The sequence below is a fragment of the Gobio gobio genome (assembly GCF_949357685.1).
Source record: "Gobio gobio genome assembly, chromosome: 2".
Taxonomy (NCBI): Eukaryota; Metazoa; Chordata; class Actinopteri; order Cypriniformes; family Gobionidae; genus Gobio; species Gobio gobio.
In genome coordinates, this window is record NC_137098.1 from 61,014,472 (window position 1) to 61,029,891 (window position 15,420).

Consider the following 15,420-nt stretch of genomic DNA (forward strand, 5'->3'; position numbering starts at 1 on the left):
ACTATTTTCTTTCTATTACTACCATCTAAACGCTTCTCCGTGTGGACGGGGCACTCAGGAATCATCAGAACAGGCTAAATTGATCAGGAACCAAGCCAGACCTCACCTGAACGAAGCTTCTGGCCATTTTCTCCAGAGGCAACCGGAGCTGCGGCTGATGCAATACTTGCAATGATTTTGAGTGAGGATGGGCTGCCATCTACTGGACATAAGTAATACTTCCAAATTAATTATATACATACTTGATTCATTTAGGACCGTTTTGTCCAACTTTTGCCATTTTCCCCCTTTTTTTCTTCTATAAGTAGATTAAAATTAACACATTGAGTGCTATATCAGACAAAGGCTAGGCTAGCTAAATGCTATCACAAAAAATACATTAAATCAAAGCTTTGAATAAACTTATCACAAATATATGCAAATATGTATCACTAAGCATTATATAATGAAGAATTAACTTACAGATGATGTTTTTAAATACGCAAAACACAAAAGGATGGCATCCAGAGACTGAGGAGATGCTGACTGGTGAAATGTGATCACTTATAGAGAACTGCAACTAGGTGGTGCCAAAACTAAAACAACCACAAAATACAAGTGACAGACAAGTAAACTTGGAGCAGAACAATCACCAACTATTTTTCTAAAAAAAAAAAAAAAAAAAAATATTTATATAATTATATATATATATATATATATAATTTAAAAAGTGTTACTTTTTAGGTTAGATCTTGTCACCGCTGCAGTTGAATGACCCCATCAAGTCTGTTGTGCCAGTTTTGCATCCCATTAAGGTACTGCTTACAATGTTTTATTGATGAGCAGGGCAGGATTTAGGGGGCTGGGGGCCCCTGGGCTTGAGTTTATGTTTGGGACCTACCTACGCTACCTCAAAAAGAACATGGAGTAGCACAAGATACACAAAAATGTAAATATGCTTTGAGGTTCCTAGAACAATTAATATGCCTAGCCATGCTTTAATATGCCATGCCTATAGCCTCAGAGTTTAGCAGTAATATTAAATCATCATTATAATACAATAAAATGCAGGATGTGCTCTATCAGGTGAGAGATCAAAACCCTGAAATAACACTAAGCAATAAAGCCAGAGATGAACAGTATTTTTAAATGTATTGTCATATCATACACTCTATAAAAAAAAAAGGTTCTATATTGCACCAAAAATGGTTCTTGGCTCGTAATCATAGGGGAACCTTTTTTAGTGCTATATAGCACCAATTTTGGTGCTTCAGTGGTTCTTCAGCGGTTCTTCTGAGGTTCTTCAGCGGTTCTTCAGAGGTTCTTCACCGGTTCTTTGACTAAGGTGCTATTTAGCACCTCTGAAGAACCGCTGAAGAACCACTGAAGCACCAAAATTGGTGCTATATAGCACTAAAAAAGGTTCCCCTATGATTACGAGCCTTTTTTTTTAGAGTGTATCGTCACAGACAGGATCAAAGTCAGTAGGCTATACTTATTTTATTTCGACCACAAGGCGTCACTGTGGCCTCAACGCTTCACCCTCGCCTACTCTGAGCTCCATTGCTATGTCTGAGGTAAACCACGCCCTCCTCATTACCCTACGGACAAAGAAATGTAGGAATAAATAAATGTAGAAATACATAAATGTATAAATAAATAAATGTAGAAATGAATGAATGTGGAAATAAATAAAAATAGAAATGAATAAATGTAGAAATAAATAAAAGAATAAATAAATAAATATGGAAAAAAATATATACATAAATAAGGAAATAAATGTATTAATAATTATTTGTTTTTGTTTTTTGCTTTTCTATGTACATTTATTTTTGCTTTTTTACATTTATTTGTATATTTATTTATTTATTTTTAATATCGGCAGCTTTGGAATTCCATAGGCTCACTGTCTCCGCTCTAATTCATCCCAAAGGTGTTCTATCGGGTTGAGGTCAGGACTCTGTGCAGGTAGGGGTTAAACGACTTCCGATTTTGTCGACATTTATGTGATGAAATATGAGTCGACGTCGACTAGTCACTGATGACGTCATTAATAAACAAATAACCCTGAACCTTGAGCTGAGACGCGAACACGGGTCTTCTTTTGCACAGGACAGCTATGGCATATGACACAGCGCTGCCCATAAGGTTATTGCTCCTACATTACAGCTTTTCAGTCTCAGTTCTTTTGTCTTTGGGTCGTTATATTTCTCACAGATTTCTGCTTGTTCTGATTACAGCTATGGCATATGACTAAGCGCCACCGGCGGTGCCAGGGGGGGTCTTGGGGGGTCTCAAGACCCTCCTAAAAAACGCCTTGACTCCCCATTTGACCCCCCCACCCTCTTCCTGTTAAAATATATATATATATATACAGTATATATCCGGGATAAAGATTTAAAAATGTTTCTCTTCAAACTATGCAGAACAATAATAATAAATAATTTATTCGACATATAAAAAAATATAAACATAAGAATCACTGCGACGCCCCATGAACGTCACTGCGCCTTGCAGAGCCGTAACTTATGGCGGACCCTGGTGCAGCCACAAATATCATAACTAGCCTATCTATAGGCCTACTGTAATTAAGACATATATTCAAAAAATGTATTAAAAACAGAAAGACGGGCTTAGACTATTCAAAGGCCGCGGAAACAGGCCAGTGGGTTCGTTATGCACGTAAATACATTCCCGACGATCTTGGTTTGCTTCTTATTTATTAAATATACAGCCATTTAGTGGATGAAACCTTGATCAAAATTAAAATGCAATTTATAGAAAACGAAATTCACTTTAAAGAAATTATTTCTGCAAAACAACACTCAATATAAATCATGTCTGACCCCACTCCATGTCTCCAGACATATTGCACGTCTTATAGCCTATCTCACTCATGCTGCTCACTTTTCATCATCAACATATGAAATTAAAACAATAATATAATAGGCTAATATTTAAACATATAGCCTAACTATGAATCTAAATAGGCTGTGTTTTGCATGTAGCTCCACTCCAAACGCTTCAAAAATTAATTTTATTTATTAAACGCAAAGTTTTTAATTTAAAATTTAATTTCTAAATTCAGTTCATATTTCCAACAAACGAAATTCCGAGCCAAAATAACGAAGTGGTAAAAAAACCTGCAAAAATGAAAAATATTAAAGAATTCGCGGGCGCTTTCGTCGGCATGAGTATAGGCTATAAGACGCGCAATATGTCTGGAGACATGGAGTGGGGTCAGACATGATTTTTATTGAGTGTTTTGCAGAAATCATTTCTTTAAAGTGAATTTCGTTTTCTATAAATTGTATTTTAATTTTGATCAAGGTTTCATGAACTAATTACCTGTAGCCTATATTTAATAAATAAGAAGCAAAATAAGAACGCCGGGAATGGATTGACGTGCGTAACGAACCCACTGGCCTGTTTCCGCGGCCTTTGAGTAAGGCTGAAAGCGTCTTTCTTTTTAATACATTTCTAGAATATATGTATTACAGTATAACATACAATATATTACTGTAGGCCTATTATAGATAGTTATGATATTTGTGCACCGGGGTCCGTGATTTCTAGGTTAAAGTTATCCCACTGATGCGAACATGAGCGGTCCATGGCACCTGTTACCCGTGGCTGTTAAGAACTGTAGGCTACATCAATAAATTACAATACTTTCGTGCTACTGATACAGGCAGCGGAAGAGCCTATTTTACGCTGAGCTTGCTTCTGCTTTTCAGACATGGAAGTGTGACAAATGCACATTGGCTATATGAATTCTCTAATGTGGATGCAGGCATATGTTGTAGACATCACTGTACAACACATGTCCTTATTAGGAGAAAATATATGTCGTTTTAACGAGAAAAATATGACGTTTTAATGACATAAGATCTCGTTATTAAGAGAAAAGATGTTGTTTTAACGACATGAGATCTCATTATTACGAGAAGTTATGTCGTTTTAACGACATCCTATCTCATTATTACGACATAATTGAGTGGAAAAAAATTATATGTGGCAGCAATGCGTCACCGTAACATATAGCCTAATAATAATAATAAACAAATACACAACTTATAATAAAAAAAACTAAAATATGCTAGGCCTACTACACGTAGCCGATAGACAAGCTACAATACCATACATGAAGGAGTATGGTTATAAGTTGTTATGCTGCTATAGACCTAAGGGGAAAATCCAAACTTCACAGTCTATTAATCATCAAACTAAAAACGCAGTCAACCAAATCGAAAAAGTTTTTTGGTTCAATTTATATTATTGTTGTTTAGTAACAGTAATATGCAGTTATTAGCCGTGTCCACTGTATTTTTTGTTGGTTTTCATGAGACCCCCCTTGAAATGACCAGGAGCCCCCATTGCCCCCCCAATCAAAATTGTCTGGAGCCACCACTGCTAAGCGCTGCCCATAAGGTTATTGCTCCTACATGACAGCTTCTGTAGCCTATCAGTTCTTTTGTCTTTGGGTCGTTATATTTCTCACATATTTCTGCTCGTTGATTTCAGATAGGCTACAGATAAAGTAGCACAATAAAAATTACATGTATATGAATGCATTAGTGAGAGAGCGATTGTGTGCAAATTAATTCTACCTCTCTACTAATAGTGAAGCTGTGAGTTTTAGTTACTAAGAAATATATGCTATAACTTTTCAGTTTTTAAGCAATTTTATTGATAAATCACAGAACAGTGTTGACAATACATTTTTGCGCTACTGAATGGTTTTGTGTGAGGCGCGCGCGATCTCCGCGCTATGTGCGAGCTGTGTGTGTGTGTGTGTGTGTGTGTGTGTGTGTGTGTGTGTTACAATGGAGGCAGCACGCATAAGTTTAGAGCGGTGATTAACTTACCTGTATAATAAGCGTGCATTCTCCCGATCAATTTTGTGCATCCATATGGTATAATCAATGTCTTGTGGAGAGCTCTCTGAGTAACATTTATTTGTCATTTTTAACTGTTGGAAACAGAGTGTCAGGAACTGCCATGGCTTATCCTGTTGCGCCCTCTATAGGCCAGCGACTAGTCGACCGTCAAGCTTAAAGCGTCATGGCACAGCATTAAAGTCGACTAGTCGATTAGTCAACTAGTCGATGCCAGAGCCGGCTCTAGCTCTTTGGTTGCCCTAGGCGAGATTGAGTTTTGCGACCCCCGTTAATTGTTAAGCCCACCGGCAACTATAGTTGCCACAGTGTATAGTTGTCATTTTCCTTCTGTACGTATTTTTCTAGATATTATCCATGTTTTATATCTTAATGACACACAAGCAGACAACCAAATTAAGGATTTCAAGAAAATAAAAAAAACGTATTCACTTCCTTCCTGTCACATGAGTCTGCCAACTTCCTACCCCTACTTCCAGGGAGCATAACGAAGGCAAACCCTCCCAAAGAAAGGTTATTTTCATGTTACTAATAAGTATTTTTTGTTGACATATATATATCAACATAATCATGAAGGTCTATATAATCATCCAAACAAAACAAATCTTACAACAGATCTATAGTTTTTAGTATACTAAGTCAAAAGTCCAAGCGGTAACCAAATCTTGAGGACCCTTCATCCAGTTTGGAATGGATGCATTTCAATCTAATCGGTCAAGGACCCTAAATCATTTTATGACTAGTAGCTTACAGCCATTGTAATGTGGAAATTCATACAAGTAATGAGTTTACATTTACATTATTATATGAAATCACCTACTACAGTCAGCCATTGAATACTATGGGACTATTAATTACATTTTTTTTGTAAGATGTAATTTTTTCGTCAATCTATTCATTTATTGTCATTTAACTTTTTGATTCACAATGCCCTGTTAGGGCAACTTAATGGCTGCACTTTGTTCTGCGCTATGTTCCACCACTTTAAGACTTTATTTGTTGTTTGTTGGCTTTCATAATCAAAAGATTATAATAGAAGCAGCTTTTTTGAGTTTGATTGAATGTTCTTCGCCTTTTACATAATACATTTGATTATGAATAAAGATTGATCTGTTGAAAGCAGTTATTTTGAGTTAGATGCTAAATGTTCTCCTCTTATTCATGTTTGACATTGAAGGGGTGCATATAACATATTTGCCCACCGGCAACTATAGTTTCAAGAAAACTTACAAAAACCTGGGGAAAATAAATGCAGAACATGCCATTCAGAAAAAATTGTGCACAAATGGGTTAAGTATTTATAAAAACTATACAAACAAAAATGCTCTTATAGTTACTCCAAGACTTAAAAAGCTAATTATGACTTAAATGATACACTCCAATAAATTGCACATACAAAAATGCTACAAAGAACGTTGGAGGATATTTAACAAATTATGACTCAAACAATGGATGAACTATACCCTCTACAAACAAAAGTGCTATTATGGATACACTGTACTTACCACTACAAAATTAAAATATATAAGTTATTGTAGCTCTATCCCTATCTCAAATAATAAAAGATGAACAGTTGTTTCTGGCATTTCTATTCACCTTCAAAATTGACGCAGCATTAAAATTTGGCTCGTCTGGACTTCCTTATTGTCAGTGAAATGCTTAGTAATATGTAGAAAGCTAATTAGCTAGCTAGTGATAGCTTAGTGACAGCAATAAAACGTCCAATGCCGTCCAATATTAGTTGATAATATTGATAATACGAAGTAAATTTATTTCGTTTTACACCTTTATGGCTGAGATGAGAAGACTTAGCTCTATCCTGGGCTTTCTTTTGATCTTCTGCCTTTTTCTTTTTCCGTCCCTGTGCACCCGAGGGTTTAGGCCGCTTCATTTTTGATGAACGCGCCAGTGATGAGCACTTGCCTGACCTAACGCCTGAACGCCTGTGCTCGACAATACTCACCATCAATTCAATCTAATAATCAGGTTAAGTAATTAAACGTGTGGCTGAGGGGCGCCCAAGGATGATCATGTTTAATAAACAGTATGTTTTATTTCGCTTGTTCTTATTCTATGCTTAATGGGAAGTAAGTTTAAGGAACACAATGGTCGCCCTAGGCAACCGCCTAGCTCGCCTATAGCAAACACCGGCCCTGGTCGATGCAACCCCTATGTGCAGGCCAGTCAAGTTCCTCCACACCAAACTCCTCCATGTCTTTATGGACCTTGCTTTGTGCACTGGTGCAGTCATGTTGGAACAGGAAGGGGCCATCCCCAAACTGTTCCCACAAAGTTAGGAGCATGAAATTGTCCCAAATGTCTTGGTATGCTGAAGCATTAAGAGTCACTCTTAACGTCACTCCAGGGAACACGTCTCACTGCTTTAGAGTCCAGTGGCGGCGTGCTTTACACCACTGCATCCGACGTTTTGCATTGCACCTGGTGATGTAAATCTTGGATGAGCTGCTCAGCCATGGAAACCCATTCCATGAAGATCCCTATGTACTTTTCTTGAGCTAATCTGAAGGCAACATTTAGTTTGGAGGTCTGTAGCTATTGACTCTGCAGAAAGTTGGGGATTTCTGCGCACTGTGTGCCTCAGCATGCGCTGACCCCGCTCTGTGATTTCACATGGCCTACCAGTTCATGACTGGTTGCTGTTGATCCCAATTACTTCCACTTTGCAATTGTTTGATATATGACCATCACTGACCTTATCAGTGTCCTATTCAACCACAACTCTTCTGCTGGGAGACAGTTTGGTTGTGGTGGAGTTTGACACCGTAAAGACAGGCTCAAGGATTCTTCTGTCCATTATGCAAATCTCTGTCCATGCCTTTGGAAAATATGTAAATGTATATGCACTCTATTTGTATAACACCTTTCTAGCATCACTTTGCTAACAGTGACTAAATGCAGCCAAGATACTGAAATTTTAAGAGCCTGTCATACCCTTCTAGGCAAAACCTAGTGAAAAAAGTGCATCCAGTTAGTTTAAAAACAACTGCTAGTTTAAACGTACAAATACTTAAAGGGTTAGTTCACCCAAAAATGAAAATTATGTCATTAATTACTTACCCTCATGTCGTTCTACACCCGTCAGACCTCCGTTCATCTTCGGAACACAAATGAAGATATTTTAGTTGAAATCTGATGGCTCTGAAAGGCCTCCATTGACACAATGGCACGGTTCACTCTCAAGACCCATAAAAGGTACTAAAGACGTCGTTACAAAGTCCATCTCACTACAGTGGTTCTACAATAACTTTATAAAGTGACAAGAATAGTTTTTGTGCGCAAAAAAATCCTAAATAACGACTTATATCATGATGACCGATTTCAAAACAAGGCATCATGAAGCTTCGAAGCGTTATGAATCAGTGAGTAGATTCAGCAGTTTGAATCGCCAAAGTGATTTCAGCAGTTTGGCGGTTTGACACGCGATCCGAATCATGATACGACGTCTTTAGTACCTTTTATGGGTCTTGAGAGTGAACCGTGCATTGTGCCAATGGAGGCCTTTCTGAGCGATCGGATTTCAACTAAAATATCTTCATTTGTGTTCTGAAGATGAACGGAGGTCTTACGGGTGTCGAACGACATGAGGGTAAGTAATTAATGACAGATTTTTCATTTTTGGGTGAACTAACCCTTCAAAGCTGCAGTCTGTAACTTTTTTTGGTTAAAAAAATATCCACGCTGAGGAGCCGTGCCGATGCACAACCCACGTAAAGATGATAATTCTGTAAATAACTGCAACTGCAGGTTTCAAACAGAGATGACAACAAAGTTTTTTCAAGAATTGAATCAAATCTGAATCAATCTGAATTAAAATTACCCAAACAATAAAAATACAATAATAATAAGCAAACAAATAAAAACATTTTTTAAACAATGTGTGTTTTTGAGTGCACAAAAAGTTCTTGAAGCTTTAAAAACATTAACAATTTCATAACACTGTTTAAATTAACAATGAATATAAATTGTTCATACTGTACGTTATATATTTTAATGCACATTATACTGTAGTGTAAATATTGTACAAATCTCTACGTTTGCTCGTTTAAATGCATGTTTCTGAGGGTCAATCTGTATTTGTTTACTTCTTGTCTTTCAGATAGTTTGAAAGTAAAACGATATTCATTTGCATCCTCTGATTTGCATCACAGGTCATTTTTTTAATTTATTTTTTATAAACGCTTTAAAAAAAAGGCACATTTTCAGTTCCAGTAAGACTCTCTGGTAAAGTGTCCTTGAAATATCTCACAAAAGCTCAAGAGTCAGTATATTTATGTATTTATTTTTAATCAAAAACAGAATCACAAAATGTGGACACAGACAGTCATGTTGTCTCTGCATTAGTGTTCCTAAACCATTTCTTACATGATTAAACAATGGAGCTAAATCATGATGACGAGCCACCCCATTTACAGTCTCTTTAAAAATATATAAAGACACAGCCTCCCTCTATCAACATTTTAAGCACATTAATTATTATATTGTCAAGATCAGGAACTACAGTGAGCCAACACAGATAAATAGTTGATCAAAACATTCTGCAGGAATGTAAAAACAGAACAGAATGAAAACTAAACTAGACCTGAAATGCTTGTAGATTGTTTTAAGCAAACAAAAGCATTTAGTTCAATGTTACTTTAGAATGACGGAAAGGTCATTCCCACATTCTCTGCAAATTTTAAGGCAAATTATCCTTAATTTTATTCCTAAATTTGTGTCTTTATCAGATTTACCTTATACTGCAGCTGCATGGAACCAGGAGGAGTCTTACAAGTGGAGCTTAACCTTTGATTGGTCAAGGCTGTCCTTGTCTTACTGGTCTATAAGTAAGAAATCTTCATAAATTCAGACTTGCAATCGTCACTTTGGGCATTTCTGCTGATGGTAAAACACTGGATATATTGACAATATGGCAATGAAGGCTACAGTCACTGTGTCTCTGTTTTTGAGTCTCTTTGGATTGAACACCAGCTTTTACAGAAGACACTTTTATGTGAATTCCAATATGACCTGGACAGATGCACAGAAATACTGCAGAAATAACCATAGTGACCTGTCCACCGCGAGCTCTAATGAACTGCAAGCACTCTCTGCTAATCCATCGATCACTGATCGTTACTGGATTGGACTTTATAGAGATGCCAACAACACAAATCTGTGGAGATGGAGCGGAGGTGAGGAGGCAACTGTCCTCTGGGCGCCAAACCAACCAGATACTCAGATTGACAATTGTGGTGCTGTCAAAAAGACCACTTCTAAAGTTTATGATACTGATTGCAGACTTCAGTCCCCATTTTATTGTATGGAGGTCTTTGAGTTGATCGTGGTGCAGCAGGAAAGCACATGGGAAGAAGCCCTGCTATACTGCAGACAAAACTACATCGACCTGGCCATACTAAGCTCAAATGACATTATGACAGAGGCGAATGATAAGAGCACACAAGCCCTGACAGACGATGTTTGGATTGGTCTGCGCTTTCTAGCTGGTCACTGGTTCTGGGTGAATGGAGAAGGTCTTCGCTATAAGTTCTGGTCTGCGGGTGGAGAGCTCCAGTGTCCTGCCATGGATCAGCGCTGTGGAGTTTATGTTCGAACACAGAACATTTGGAAACCCACAGACTGTGAGCGGAGACTCAACTTTCTCTGTCACTAAACCATGAAATTAATCACTGTTAGTTAAATAAAGCATATTTTAATATTAATACAGATGTAGGTTAACTGCAATGCATTGTGATAACAATAAAGTCTAGTCTAGTTTCTTATGAGTGAAATGTTGTTAGCTGCATCTACACTTGTTTAATGCTTTTAAACTTTACATTTGTAATAACAAAAATATCTGACATAGTTTTGTGGTATGTTATTCTCATATTCAGACCTGTTTTCTACTAACTTGTTAACTCAAATTCCACATAGACTTTAAAAGTATCATGATCATTCTGTCTGAATACATTATTTTACTCTTAATTTATTTTGCTGTCTTAAACCATTAAACAAAACTCTTAAAAGATGTTGTAGTCAATGTTTTATTCCACACAAACCTACCTACAAATCTCTCTATTACATCCAGTGTCTTTAAACAGAAAGTTTAGCCAATCAAAAACGGCCTCTGTAAACTCTCAACCTTTAAAGGTTCCATGGTATGAAATTTTCATTTTATGAAGTTTTTCAACATTAATTTGAGTTCCCCTAGCCTGAATATTGTCCCCAAGTGGCTAGAAATTTCGATCGGTGTAAACCGAGTTCTGGCTGTCTTTCTCTGCCTTTGAGAACATAACGCCCATGTGAGCGCTATATTTGTCCTCAAAAGATCATGGCTTGTGAACGAGTGAATGCTGGCAGTTTCTCAGTGTTTGGATGTACAAATGAAAACAGAAGTCTTTTTTCAGTTCCTTCTGATCTGTGATCAGTGATTTCTGATGTGTAGCTAATTATTCAAGTTCACACAGAACTGTAATGTTCATGCACACGCTGCGGCTTCTCTCTCTCCCGACAGAACAGTGTTTTCGTGTTTTCTATCTTGTGAGTCAGTGTTTTTGTACGTCCTCGTCGCGTCTATCTGTTCTAAAATGTGCATGCAGTCGTGAGTTTCTGCTCAACATTGGCAGAGCCACATCTTTAGAGATAAACCTCACGCATGCCGAAGCTCGTGCCGGCCGGCCTTCATCATCCCCGACCCCCAGTACTGCATCTGGCCCACAGCGGAGGCACCAAACGCGGCGTGAGATTAAGCAGAAGGGGGGTAAGCGTGAGGGTATCCGGCTAGGCTAGCCAGCTATCCCCACAATAAACTGGATTACATTCAATTACTGCTGTTGTGTATTTGTTTGCGCTGTGTACTCAATGCGCGTCACTGACGCTTTTTATATGATAGGAAAATATCTAAAAATAATGCTATAATAAACACTTACTCGTAACTCGTTCATCTCGACAGCTGTAATGGTACATTACATGTGTTACAAAGTTGGTAGAATAATGATGAAGACAGGCTCGGCGTGACTGGGGCTCGTGTTTACTCGTGTGATTTCATCTTTATTTTTATTTCCTTTTAATTCCTATTATAACTATTATACTATATATATTTTTATTTTATTCACTTATTCTTATCTTCAACTATTTTAACTTCATTTCTGTGTAAAGCACTTTGAATTGCCACTGTGTATGAAATGTGCTATACAAATAAACTTGCCTTGCCTTGCCTATTCAGAACTCTCAGATACAAACACAATAAACTTGCGCTCAGTAGTTACTATAAATAACTTTGTTAGCAATCGCTCAGTCTCTGATACATTAGTGATGTCCGGTTCGCGAACGAATCTTTCTTTTGAACTGGTTCTTTTTAGTGAACCGGTCGAACCAGTTCACCAAATCGGACTAAATCTTTCTAAACGGTTCATGTCTCGAGTCAGCGCTGATCCATCATTTACTAAAGTTACTAACTTTCTGACATGAGTGACAGTCCCTCCGACTAGAAATAGACTAATAACCTGAAGTATATGCTAGTAACTACAACAGTTCACTGAACTGAGACGTGCTGAGAGAACTGAGGAGAAGTGAACTCAATCCTTCTCTCTGGCAGCAGGCTCGTGCCTGTTCGTGCCTGGTAGACCTCGTTAAACCACGCCCCCTCCGCTACAAGATCTGATACTCATTTCAAATGCAAAGATGTCAGCCAATCACAACATTGGCCGTTTTTACTGAAGTCTCGCAGCAGACACGCCCCTTGAAACAGGGCATTCAACCACAGGGCAAACATCAGTATTGAAAAAATGCCTTTTATTTCTAAATCATGACATTTTATGATGTAAAAGTCATACTAACAATATAAGTACACCTCAGGAAACATTATAAAATAATAGAAAAATGCCATGCCATGGGACCTTAAAATACACTTGACAGACAGTATTTCAGCAATCAAGTTGTGACATAATTAAGGCAAGCTGTTTTGATTTTTATTCATTCACAAGTTATGAATTCTTGATATCAGCAGTTAAATTTTCACTAGTTAACATGCCAGTTACTGATATCATGAATTACTTTTCCACTAGTAAAAATGTTAATCCTTAATATCAAAGATGATGCCATCACGCCAGACGTCGCGTGAGTGTTTTTTTTTCTAGTTTCAGCCCAACGCAGTTATCATTTTCACGTCCTGCACCACGTTGTTTAAATAACATATGCATTCGTGCCCATCTGTTCACCCATGGGTGTGCGGGTCTGAAAACAAGGTGTGTTCAGGCGCATTGTTGGCGTGTTGCTATTTTGAGGCAAATGAAAACGACTGTGCCATTTTACCAACAAAAACCTGTGAAAAGTTGATGCCGCAGGTTTTTTTGTTTTTGTTTTGTTATTTAACCCCTACAGGTCGAAGATTACGGCTCGATTTTTTTTCTTGTCAGTGCCAAAGAGACTCAAATAACTCTGCCGATTTTTATCATTCAGGGAAGTGTTATACATCATTATGTGTTAAGTATCTACTTTTATTTGTGTATACTCACAATAAAAACAAAATGTTGTGATTTTTGCAAAATAAAGAAAACAAACAGGATGCGCGATCTGCAGCCTCTCTGTCAATGAAGTCCAATCTGATGCTTGTCAGAAAATGAACTGTAACTACTGAATACTTGTGACACAAACATGAGACACATGTCTAAAGAAACGTTGAGATGTCCGGTTTTAAGTATTGTAAATCAAATCGAAAACAAATATTCTCTGTTTATGTAATCTGTTTGAAAAAAGAGAGATGTCAACCCTTTTCATTAGTGTTAAAGAGCGCGTTAGTAATATGCGCCTATAGGCGTGTCCACAACATGCGTACACTCACTGCTTATTATTACACACACAGGTATACGCAGCAACACACACACATTTTTAAATATGAAAACTTAAAGGATTAAAATATAAAAGATTATTATTGTGTACATAAAAATAAAAATGGCTACATGCCACAATGAATAGTCATTGCATGTATCAAAAGCTCTTTAAAAGACGTCTTGGAGATTTATGTGTGCTATCTGGGAAACAGCTCACAAAAATGTGCATAAAAGAGGGTCGGTATATCAGTAAAGAGTCCTGGCCTTCAGGCTGGCCCTGTTACCTCGCTTCTTTACGAAAGTCACAGAGGCAGCCATTGTTCCCCTGAGAGAAGGGCATTTGCATTCTCAACTAACTCGACGACTGGCTCATTCTAGCCCACTCGCACGAGCAGTTGTGTGAACACAGGGACGCACACATGGTGCTCAGGCACCTCAGTCTGTTGGGTCTTCAGGTCAGCTGGGACAAGAGCAAACTCTCCCCTGCGCAGAGGATCTCTTATCTCGGTAAATTCATCCAGACAGTGCACCTCACAGAGGAATGCATCCAGTCGGTGTTGAACTGCTTGAATTTGTTCAATGGCAGGACAGCAGCCCCACTGAAACTTTTTCAGAGGCTCCTGGGGCATTTGGCAGCCGCAGTAACATCACTTCATATGAAGCCGCTTCAACACTGGCTTCATGGCCAGGTCCTGAGATGGGAAGCTCTCATGAGAGCCTGCGCTTCTGGGAGTTGTCTTGTCGTACCAAGCCCAAGACGTGCCTTGTCTGTTCGGGTTGAGAGCGCACTCTACTAGGAGTGTTGCTTCCTCCTGGGCGCTGACTCAATATTTGTAGAGCTGAGGGCTGGGCGACACCCAACACTTTCGCTAGATTCTATAGCCTTCCAGTAGAGCCAGTCTCTTCCCGTATAATCGCACCAAGTGGCCAGTAGTGCGGGGAACCCACTGAAGTGTTGGCTAGCTACAGCATTCTCGCCTGGTGGGCCAGATAAGTTCCAGTAAGTTACCCAGAAACAGCTAACCCTGTTGAGTTCCTCCGTCACCCCCGTAATCAGACGTTCTGGAGCTCATAAGCATTGAGGAACCTGTGCTAGGCTGGGTGTCCATATGTAGCGGTCCCTGCAGCGACCCCATATGTGTATTCTTCCACAGTATGGCTACCCTGTCGGCTGTCTGGTGTCTTTCCCTCGACAGAGCTCACTCTGTTGTCTCTGCCAGTGTCGTCACCCCCTAACTAGGCTGGAGCCACTCCAGAGACATTCCATATGTGTAACGTCCACATGGTTACCTCCCTTCAGGCTGGATGTGGCTTCCACAGCATTCAGTTTACGAAGGAAATGTAGGCCTACATCGAAAGTGACCAACTCAAAGGGAACGTCTCGGTTAAGTATGGTAACCCTCGTTCCCTGAAGGAGAGAATGGAGACATACGTTCCATCGCTATGGTTGCTGAACTATCCCTGCTTGGCTCCTCAGCGAAAACCAAAAATGCGAGCGACCGCTTCCGTATTTATACAGAGCGTGTGATGCAAAGTTCACATGCCAATGTCCATTGGCTCTTTTAGTTTCACTCGAAGTGGGTTGGTCTCTCAAGCGAGATCCCAATTCGTCGGTTCAGCTCCAACGTACGCCTCCGTTCCGTCCTTCAGGGAACGAGGGTTAACAAACACAGCCGAGACGTTTCTTTCTCAGAGACTGTTTGTATTGGTAGACC